This window comes from Orycteropus afer, unplaced genomic scaffold (genome assembly GCF_000298275.1).
Source record: "Orycteropus afer afer isolate SDZICR_OR568_19922 unplaced genomic scaffold, OryAfe1.0 scaffold00158, whole genome shotgun sequence".
NCBI lineage: Eukaryota > Metazoa > Chordata > Mammalia > Tubulidentata > Orycteropodidae > Orycteropus > Orycteropus afer.
The window spans coordinates 270,395-281,930 of NW_006921745.1; positions in this window are offsets into that span (position 1 = coordinate 270,395).

Sequence of the window (11,536 nt, forward strand, 5' to 3'; positions counted from 1 at the left end):
GACCAATATGGATGTGTTAGATTGCATTCTCTAGAGAAACAAAACTAGTAATAAATTTGTCTTAGGAAAATGACTCACACACTTATGAAAGCTGGCAAGTCCAAAGTTCTTGGATCAAACATCAAGCTGGAGGCTTTTCCCGACTCACGCAGCTGCATGGGCTGAGGAGCTCAAGGTTGGCAGGTAGCGTACTGGCTTTTGACTCCAACAAATGATGAATCCAAGATCTCCAGGCCAAATGGTGGATTGTTCACTCACAGACAGTTGTAGGCAGCACAACAGAATCCTGATCCACAGTAGAAGAGTGTCTCTTTTCCCAGAATGTCCATAAATATACTGGAAGCATGCCACACCCCAAGGGAAAATCCCTTTCAATGGATTGGCTGCTCAAAACATATGCATCTGATCACATCATGGGAATAACCACATCACAATTGCTTACACAACACAGAATTGTGGTCCAGCCAAGTTGACACACAGCTCCAACTATCACAACGGATGTCAGAAGAGACTCTGAAACTTGTTATTGAGTGGAGTGTAGCTAAAGCAAATGAAAGAAATGACAAGATAAAAGAGCTAAACAGAAGATTTCAAAGAGCAGCTCGAGAAGATTGCTGTAGTTGTTATGTGCCGTCGAGTCAGAACCAACTCATAACAACCCCTCCTTGGGTTTCTGAGGCAGTATCACTATGGAAGTAGATTTCCCAACCTTCCTTCTGAGGAGTGGCTGGTGGGTTTGAACCACCAGCCTTCTGGTTAGCAGTCAAGTGCCTTAGGCACTATGCTACCAGAGCTCCTCTTGAGAAGATAGTCAATTGTTATAATGAAATGTGCAAAGATATGGAATTAAAAAAACAAAAGGAAAGCACACACTTGGCATTTATAAAGCTGAAAGAATTGAGGAAAAAGTTCAAGCCTTGAGATGCAACATTGAAAGATTCTATGGGCAAAATAGTGAATGATGCAGGAAACATCAAAAGAAGATGGAAGGAATACAGAGTCACTGTACCAAAAAGAATTGGCTGATGTTCATCCATTTCAGGAAGTGGCACATGACCAAGAACCAATGGTATTGGAGGAAGAAGTCAAAGCTGCATGGAAGGAATTGGCAAAGAACAAGGCTCCAAGAATTGATGGAATACCCATTAAGATGTTTCAACAAACAGATGCCTCACTGGAGGCAAGCACTTGTATATGCTAAGAAACTTGCAAGACAGCTACCTGGCCAACTGAGAGGAAAAGATTCATATTTGTACTCTTTCCAAAGAAAAGTGATCTCACAGAACATGGAAATGATCGAACAATATAATTAATATTGCATGCAAGTAAAATCTGACTGATGATAATTCAAAAATGGTTGCAGTGATATATTGACAGATAACTTCCAGAAATGCAAGCTGGATTCAGAAGAGGACATGGAAAGAGGGATATTATTGCAGATGTCAGATGTATCTTGGCTGAAAGCAAATAATATCACATAGATGTTTACTTGTGAACTATTGACAATGCAAAAGCATTCAGTTGTGTGGATCATAGCAAATTATGGATAACATTGAGAAGAATGGGAATTCCAGACCATTTGATTGTGCTCATGAGGAACCTGTACCATAGCCCAGGAGGCTGTCATTCAAACAGAACAAGGGGATACTCCATGGTTTAAGATCAGTGTATCAGTGTTGTGTCCTTTCACCATACTTATTCAATCTTCATACTGAGAAAATAATCTGAGAAGCTGGACTATATGAAGAAGATCATGGCATCAGGATTGGAGGAAGAGTCATTAACAACCTGCAATATGCAGATGACACAACTCTGCTTGCTGAAAGTGAGGATGACTTGAAACACCTACTGATGAAGATTAAAGACTACAGTCCAAAGTAGAGATTACATCTCAACATAAAAAAAAAAAATGAAATCCTCACAACTGAACCAATAAGCAGCATCACAACAAATGGACAAAAGATTGAAGCTGTCAAAAATTTCATATTACTTGGTTCCACAATCAACACCAATGGAAACAGTAGCCAAGACATCAGATCATGTATTGTACTGAGCAAATCTGCTGCAAATAACCTCTTTAAAGTACTGAAGAGCAAAGATTTCTCCTTGAAGACTAAGGTGCACCTAATCTAAGCTATGGTGTTTTCAATTGTCTCATATGCATGTGAGAATTGGACAATGAACAAGGAAGATCGAAAAAGAATTGATGCTTTTGAGTTGTGTTGTTGGTGAAGAATACTGAAAGTACTATGGACTGCCAAAAGAACAAATAAATTTGTCCTGAAATAAGTGCAGCCAGAATACTCCTTGGAAGTGAGAATGGCCATACTTCATCTCACTTACTTTGGTCATGTTGTCAGAGGGATCATTCCTTGAAAAAGGATATCATGCTTGGTAAAGTGGATGGTCCATGAAAAAGGGGAATGCCCTCAACAAGATGGTTTGACATGGTGGCTGCAATGATGGGTTCAGGTACAGCAATAATCGTGAGGCTGGCACAGGACCAAGCAGTGTTTCATTCTGTTGTGCACAGGGTTGCTATGAGTCAGAGATGACTTGAAGGCACCTGCTAAAGAGGCAGGGAGGCCACATCTTCTGACCTTCTCTATCTGCATAAGAGAAAGACAGAGTCACCATCAATAGCCCAAAGCCTATTCCTGTGAGGCCAGACATGCTGCCTTCCTCCAGCCCTTACACCAACCGCTCCTCCTACAGCACCCAAAGCCTATCTGCTGGTTTCTATAATTCACTGCAGTGGCCACACAGAACTCATAGATTATGGGGTTTATTAAGGAAGCACCAGGCTACAATTCAGGTTCAGGAGCAACATTCAGTCTCTCGCCCAGCCTGCCATCTCTCACCCAACAGTCTTTCTCCCAGCAATGTGTGTCTCTTGGTGTCTCTTTCTCAGCAGTGTGTGTCTCTCAGGAGTGTGTTTCTCTCAGCAACACGTCTTCCTCAGCCAGAGGTCAGAGAGACTTCCTGCCTCTAGGAGGCCTCCTTTTGAGCCTGGCAGAGTGGCCAAGCTAGCCAATCAGAATTCTAAGCACCTGAAAGAGAGCGAACTTTCCAGAATATTGCTTTGTGCCGCACCCAACAAAAATATCCCATGTGGATAACTTTTACAATCAGGAGCTCCTCAGTTGCTCACAGCAAATTTGATCAAGGAGTTTACAAAGACTTATGGCTAGAAAAGCCATACCAGGTAATTTACTACACCACAGCACCAAACAACAACTACTACAGTTTATTTAGTGATGAATAAAATACAAGTAGAGGAGTGGGTAAAGAAGACTGGGAAAAATTTCACCAATAGAATGTGTTGGCAATCCTACTGTCATCAAGTGTGAATAAAAGAAGTTTGCAAACCAGTACAGGACACCAAAACAACCTAAAAAACTTACTAATGTCAAGTCAATTCTCACTTATGGTGACCCAAGTGTTACATACTAGAACTATTCCACAGGGATCTCTTAGCTGTAATCTTTATGGAAGCAGATTGCCAGGCCTTTCTTCTGTGATGCTGCTGGATGGACTTGAACCTCCAACTTTTAGGTTACTAATGAAGTGTGAATTAGCTCATCTGAGAGGGAGCTGGGAAACTTATATGTGAAGTCTCATAAGTTATTGTTTTTGTTGAGGGCTCCAAGACAGAACTTTTTTGCCCTACCAAAGTGACACGCCTCTGGAAGTATCCTCTAATGTTCTCCCAACTATTTTTCTTTTTTTCTCTTTGAGGAAGGGAGATAGGAGAATTTGGATCCCATCCATGACACAATCAAACTCATGCTCTCCTCCTCTCTGCCTAGCAACACCATACGTTGAAAATTACTTTGATGTGAATTTGGATAAGTGCATTCTGAAAAGCAGCTGCTGATCTTGGAGGAGAGGGGATATTGGAGATTACTTAGAGAGAGAGAGAAAGAGAGAGCTGTGGTGGCATAGTGATAAGGCACTTGACTGCTAATCAGAAGGTCAGTGGTTCAAACCCACTATCCACTCTGCAGAAGGAAAATAGGGCAATTTAGTTCCGTAAAAATTTACAGCCTCAGACACCCAAATGGGGGGTCACCATGAGATGGAAACGACTCAACATTAGTGAGTTTGGTTTGAGATACACATACACACACACACATACACACACATACATACATAAACCAAACTCACTGCTGTTGAGTCGATACCAACTAATAGTGAACCCTCCTTGGGTTTCCAAGGCTGTATCTCTAGGGAAATAGATTGTCCAATCTTCCTTCTGAGGAATGACTGGTGAGTTTGTACCACCAGCCTTATATATATGAGCTCTGGTAGCATAGTACCTAAGGCACTTGACTGCTAACCAGAAGACCAGAAGGCTGGTGGTTCAAACCCACCAGCCACTCCTGAGAAGGAGGGTTGAGCAATCTACTTCCATAGTGATACCCCCTCGGAAACCCAAGGAGGAGTCACTATGAGTCAGGTCCTACTCGATGGCACATAACAACAAGAACGATATATATAACTTCCCTTGGTTGCCTTCTGCCCCTGCCACAGTACCCTTGCTTAATGCCATGTTGGCAGTGGCCACTTACAGAAACAGGCTTGTAGATCTATCTAGCACGCCCAGGGAAGCCTACCCAGTCCCAAGGTTCCTGGCAGAAGTCACAACCAGCTGAGTGAATTGAAGTAAAGCTGACCCCACCACAAGATCCATCCTCAGGTCAGGAAGAGATCTCAGACAACAGATCTGTTACTTTCTATCTATCTCCTTTCCTTTTACTACAGTTTGTTGGGCCTAGATGCAATCTTCAGACTTTTCTTCCTTTTATAGCATATCCTTCTACTCTAGGATGTTAACTATTCTATCTGACCTTTTCTTTCTTTCGTTGTGAATTTTCAATCTTCTATCCTAGTTGTCATTAACAAAGGTAATAGCTTTTTTACTATGGAAGAAATCCTATGATCTACGTCCTCTGGATTTAGAAAATACCTTCTGGCCTAAGAAAGCCAGATTCTCAAGACTTCTCCCTTGCATGAGGGGTAGGAGTGGTGGAGAACCTATATTTCATGCTGAAAGCTGAATATTATTATTTTTTTATTTAAAGATCCGTCACAATATTTTTAATTTCTCTTCTCCCAACCCCCCCACCATACTTCCTCCAACTCCTCTGAAGCAAAGAAAAAGAAAAAAAAAAAAAAAAAAACTGCCTCAGTAAGAGGAAATTTCATATACCTAGAAACCCACTATAAAGACTCATATCCATCTATTTTGAACTATTAATTTCAAGAGACAAAAAATACATTTATTTAAAACATGCCAAATAAGTTCAGCATATTTCCTCAACACCCCTGTATGTAAACAAAACCAACACTTGGTAATTAATGAATTCTAATCCACCAACTTCAGAAACATCGGGTTAAGTAACTCTGGAAACCAGAGAGGGAAAATAATGCTTTCCATTTAGATAGTGATTTATGCTGTACAATATGGAGCACAAAGTGCTCAGGGATACAAGAGAGTGGCTGGGTTATGTTCACACTTCCTCGTGTTCTCAGAAATACCTGTGATTGCTGACTGGGGTCTTTGATTAAGGCCCACTGAACAGCTCTAAAAAGCAACTGCCATAACTCTGGAAACTTAATGAACAAAAGGGGACTAGTGTGCCTGTGTATGTATGTCTCCATCCACTCTACTTGTCCATGTATCACAGAAGAAAGAGAGAAACACTGAAAACAAAAAGAGCAGAGGTGATATTTCATTCAACTACTACAAAGGAAATTTGTAATATGGAGATGTTCAGAATAAAAGTTTGGGTCCTGAAATCAGACCCACTCCATTTCCACCTCTGCCACTACCTGCTATGTGATTTGGGATGGGCCACTTACCCCTTCGGATAGTCAGTTCTCTTATATCTCATTGATACTATCTATAAGGCATTTAATCAATATGCAATAATTGTTACTCTATGTTGAGAACAAATATTGGACACCAGTTATTTTATATAGTTCTTCCAATTTATTTTTTAAAAAATTAAAACTCCAAGTTAATTGAAATTAGTATGTTCATACAGTTTGTATTTTGAAATTATGAAGATATTGTTTTCAAATTATAGGGGAAAGCTCTGTTTTCCTTAGTCTCCCCTTCCGGTTGTTTTCAGGTGGCATCTGTGTTGTTCTGATGGGGAGTCCATCAGGGTGCTCAGAAACAACTGCTTGCCCTCAGTTGGATTCCAATTACTCAAGATTTGTAATCTTATTTCTGAGAATCCAAAGATACCTAGCACACAACTGTCTTTGTGAGGTTATTTAAAGGAAGTTTTTGTCCACTTTTCCCCAAATACCCACCAACCCAACCAAAAACCAAACTCATTGCTATTGAGTCAATTCCAACTCATAGAGACCCTGTAGGACAGAGTAGAACTGCCTCATAGGATTTCCAAGACTGTAAATCATCACGGAATCAGGATCCCATAGCATTCTCCTGTAGAACAGTTGTGAGTTCAAGCTGCCTACCTTTCATTTAGTAGCTGAGCACTTAACCACTGCACCACTAGGGCTCCTAAGTATTCACTACTACTCTGTATATTTCTTGCAAGCTGACAAGTCACTTTTAAGTCCTGAAGGTTTTCTGACCTCAAGTGCTCCCTGAAAAATAGTAATCTGGCAGCATAGTGCCTAAGGCATTTGACTGTTAACCAAAAAGCTGGCAGTTCAAACCCATGAGCCACTCCTCGGAAGGAAGGTTGGGCAATCTACTTCTGTAGAGATACTGCCTTGGAAACCCAGGGAGAGGTCGCTACAAGTCGGGGCCAACTCGACAGCACATAACAACAACAACAACAATAACCCTTAACACATCATCAACTAATATTTCAAGGTAAGCCATAGCAACAAATGCTAGAAAATTCTTGGATGCCCAGTAATAGGAGAGATGCATGTAGTAAGATAGGGAAGAAGGTGTGAGAAGAAGGACAATACAAGGGTGGACTGACTGGAAGAGTATGAGAAGGATCCTCAGATGGGTTATGAAAGTCACTCTACAGACTATCTGAGCCTTGAACTAAATATATTGATCTCCCTGACCCCTTCACTTACGTTTCCTAATTTGTAAGTAAGGATTAACAATGTCTACCTTACTGAAGGATTCCCTGGATGGTGCAAATGGTTAATGTGCTTTGCTACTAACCTAGTGGTTGAAGGCACAATTCTACCCAAAGGTGCCCCAAAGAAAGGCCTAGTGATCTACTGCTCAAAAATCAGTCACTGAAACACAGTCCTACTCTGACAAAAATATGGTCACCATGAATCAGAATCAACTCCATGGCAACTGGTTAGAATGGCTTTAAAGGATAAATGAGATAATGTGGAACCCTTACTTGTTGCTCCAGCACTGGAAGGAAGTCCTGGTTTAGGGCCTGTTGTTAGGAGCTGTGGAGTTGATTCCAATCATAATGACCCTATGCACAACAGAATGAAACACTGCTGGGTCCTGCACCACCTTCATAATCCCTACTATGCTTGAGGCCATCCTTGGCAACCACTCTGTCAATCCATCTCATTGAGGGCCTTCCCCTTCTTCTCTGACCCTCCACTGTACCAAACATGGTATCCTTAGATCCTGAGTGACTTGCCACTTGCCCGCTTTGTGACTTTAAGCCTTACCTAACTTCTTCATTTGTAAAACGCGGACATTTCTATTGTCTTATCCAAAAGAAGATTATGTGTGCGATGTATAATATTAACCTCTAGTTAGAAAACTACACACACCATTCATAATCACTATATTAATTTGGTCATTAAAAGAAATAATTCATCAACTGATATGAAGTAAATGGCTTATGGATTTGAAGTAGAAGTAGTCATAATTAATGATAACTTTATTAGCCAGAAATACATTTAAATCAGTAGTCTATTAAAATATCACAATAATATATTATAAATTTATTATAGAGATAGTGAAGAAGTTTGGAAAATAATAAAAAAGGAATTATGAAAAAGTGAGGGTGAAATTATAAAGATTCTTGCTCTCTGATGTCAATCTCCTCTCCTTCCCCCTACCCCCAAATTCCCAATTGCTCCCTCAGTTTCTTAGTGAATTGCCTATTTTACCATAAGCCACAAGATGTCAGTCTAAGCTTAGCCATCTCCATCCTTTTCTGAACCTCAGACCAATTTCTTCCTTTTTGCTTCTTTTCTTTTTTAGATATGAGCAGATGAATAATCCTTTGGATTGTAAGGTCAATAAATGACCATTGATTAATTTGGTCTCTAGTAACCACCAAAGAGACTCTGCTAAGAGCCACAGAGTCACCATGGAAATTGAGCCATCTCTTCTTCCACTGCAATCCCCAAGCCTGGGAGAGCACTTTTTTATCTTTCAGGCCAGATATATTTCCTAGAGTGTCCTGTGCAAGGACAGAAACTTGGTGTCAGTGACCTGCCAGAGACAGCATGGTTCACCTGCATCCCAAGAGGTTGGATGAAAGGTACTTCAGGCCTGGTTCAGCAGCTTTGCCATACTTCCATGGTTAAAATCTGCCTTCTCCTTGTCCACTTACCCTCTTCAGGGTCAGCAAGATCTTCACTTGGGATGCAATTAGCCTGTAAGAATCCAAGAATCATGTTCTCACCATGTAACTATAAAAGTAAGAAGGCTATTTTGATTCCCAATGGGTTTTCATGAGGGTGCAGAACTTTTTCCATACTGTCAACCTCCCTTCCGCAGACATGGCCTTACAGCTCACAGGCCACAAACTAATCTTCTACCTGTCCCTAGAATAGTCACTAGAAAAAAGAATGAGGACACCATGATTGGTCTAAATGGTCAGGTACATGTCCTAGGCTTGAGGAGGGGCTATTTCTCTGAGCATTTTGCTCTGCTAGAGCTTGAGCACCCTGTGGCTGACTTTCTAGAACCTGAAGTCATGAGCCAGAACTTACAACACAGCCTTATCTCCCAAGTGCCTTGTCACTTGGCCTCACCCGGGAAGGTCTGAAGCATGCTAGAGCTTCTCTCCAGCAGAGGCAAGGAAACTACCAACCAAACTACCTGCTTTTTGTGGAGGTGGAGGAAGATATAAACACTGTTGTGAGTTGTGGTCAATGCAGGGAATAAAGTCATGTGTTGTTGTAGGCTGGGTTCTCTAGAGAAGTAAAATCAGTGAAATATATATATATATATATATATATATATATATATATAGAGAGAGAGAGAGAGAGAGAGAGAGAGAGAGAAATTTGTCTAAGTTAAAGACTGGCAAGTCCCAAGTCCATGGGTCAAACATCAAGCTGGAGGCTTCTCCTGATTTACATAGCTACAGGGGCTGACAAAACCAAGAACAGCAGGCAGTACAGAAGGCTGCTAGCTTCAGAGACTGAGGAATCCAAGATTAACGAATAAGATGGCACTCTGTGGGATCATAGGCTTTGAAGGCAACTATCTCAATATCAGGCAACACAGAAGGCCACTTGTTCAAGTCCAGGAACCAGAGATGATGGTAAACCAGATGCAGGATTCAGATCCAGCAGAAAATAAAAGACCTTTGCCAGAACTTTTCTTATATATTGGAAGCAGGCCACACCCCAAAGGAAACTGCCTTTCAACTGATTGACTGCTCATAGCAGATTCATCATGGAGATGATTACATTATATCAGGTCTCATCATAGGAGAAGACTACATCATAACTGCTAAACCACTTAGAAACGTGACCCAGTCAAATTGGCACACAATCTTAACTATCACATATGTCAAGAACCTGTTCTGCTCAGACTGATTGAGATCCCCAAGTCCCTTCTGTACTTGGGGCCTATTTCCTTCAGAGAATGCAGCCTGCTGCAGAATGAACAATGTTACACAGAATCAAGCTGGAGTAGGCCTTCCATGCCTCCCACAGTGTCCTTAGGACACTAGAGTCAAGGGAACTAGCAATTTTTAACCAGAGTAACTTCTATGCCCACCTTACAAACACTTTCACCAGAGTGAGAGCTCTGGTGGCATAATCCCTAAGGCATTTGACAGCTAACCAGAAGGCTGGTAGTTCAAACCCACCAGCTACTCCTCAGAAAGAAGGTTGGGCAATCTACTCCCATAGTGATACCACCTAGGAAACCCAAAGAGAGTTTGCTATGAGTTGGATCCGATTCTATGGTAGTGAAATGGAATTAACCTGTGAAGATAAAACATCCAGATGGGAATGAAAGTCTGGAGCATCTCAAAGCATCTCAAAGAAGTATACCTAGGAAGGTCCATGCCTTTAAATGAGAGACAATTTGATATATTGTTCATAATACAGGATTGTATAATAAAAGTATGAAAATATCCAGGGCACTGGTACATACCAATTTCAAGATCAAATCTGGAGAAAGAAGGAGAAAAGAATAGGGAGCAACTCTTGGTTCTATGTATAGTGCTTTTTCTCTTAAAAATAGTTTTCTTTTCTTTATTTTATTTTTTTTGCACAGAGGAACATACTGTTGGGATAATGATGACTCATGAATAGTGACTGCACCATCAATGCATCTTCCACTGGGTGCTTAAGGACTTAAGAACTCTGAATAGCACAGAGGACGAGGCTATCAACCTCTGGTACCTGAAGTCATGAGCCAGAACTTATAACACAGCCTTATCTCCCAAGTGGTTCATGTCAGAAGGTTCCATGTCTTCATAGGTATAGAAGAAAATGACATAAGGCTTGAGAAAGGAGCCTTCCAGTTTCCCCTGGGAGCTGATGATCAGTAGATAAGAGACTCAGTTATATTTAGAATAACTTTAGGCTCCTCTGAGAGGAATTTGGGCCTGAAAGCCCTTCTCATCCCCTCTCCTCCTCCCCTTGCTTCATTTAGCATTGCTCTTAACCCACAACACTGTACAGAAGAGAACATGACTTGAAGAGAAGTGTCACATTTCAAAGGAGCTTTGCCAAGGCTGGAAAGTTATATCCCTTATCCCACTGCCTTCACCTTGTCCAGCATCTTCTACAGAAGGGAATTTAAGCAAAGGGGGAGTTTGCAAATGTTCTGTACATGTAAGGAGAGGAAAAGGCCAGGTTCTTTCTGGGATGATGATTATGGTGTGGAAGACAGAAGACCCTAGGATCAGAATGCCTCAGTCCAGTGCCTAGTGTTGATCCTCTGCTAGCTCACGAACCTGAGGTAAACCTCCTACATGTCCTTTGTGATAGTTGTATGTCAACTTGCCTGGACTACAATTCTGAGTGGTTTAAGCAATTGTGTTGTGGTTAGTCCCATGATAAGATCAGATGTATATGTTTTGAGCAGCCAATCCGTTGAAAAGCAGTTTCCCTAGGAGGGTAGCCTCATTCTTATATATATGTATGTATGTATTTATGTGTGTGTGTGTGTGTGTGTATGTATATGTATATATATGGGAGCTCTGGTAGTGTAGTGCCTAAGCCACTTGACTGCTAACCAGAAGGCTGGCAGTTCAAACCCACAAGCCACTCCTCAGAAGGAACATTGGGAAATCTACTTCCAGAGTGATACTGCCTCAGAAACCCAAGGAGGCATCACTATGAGTTGGATTTGACTCGATGGCAC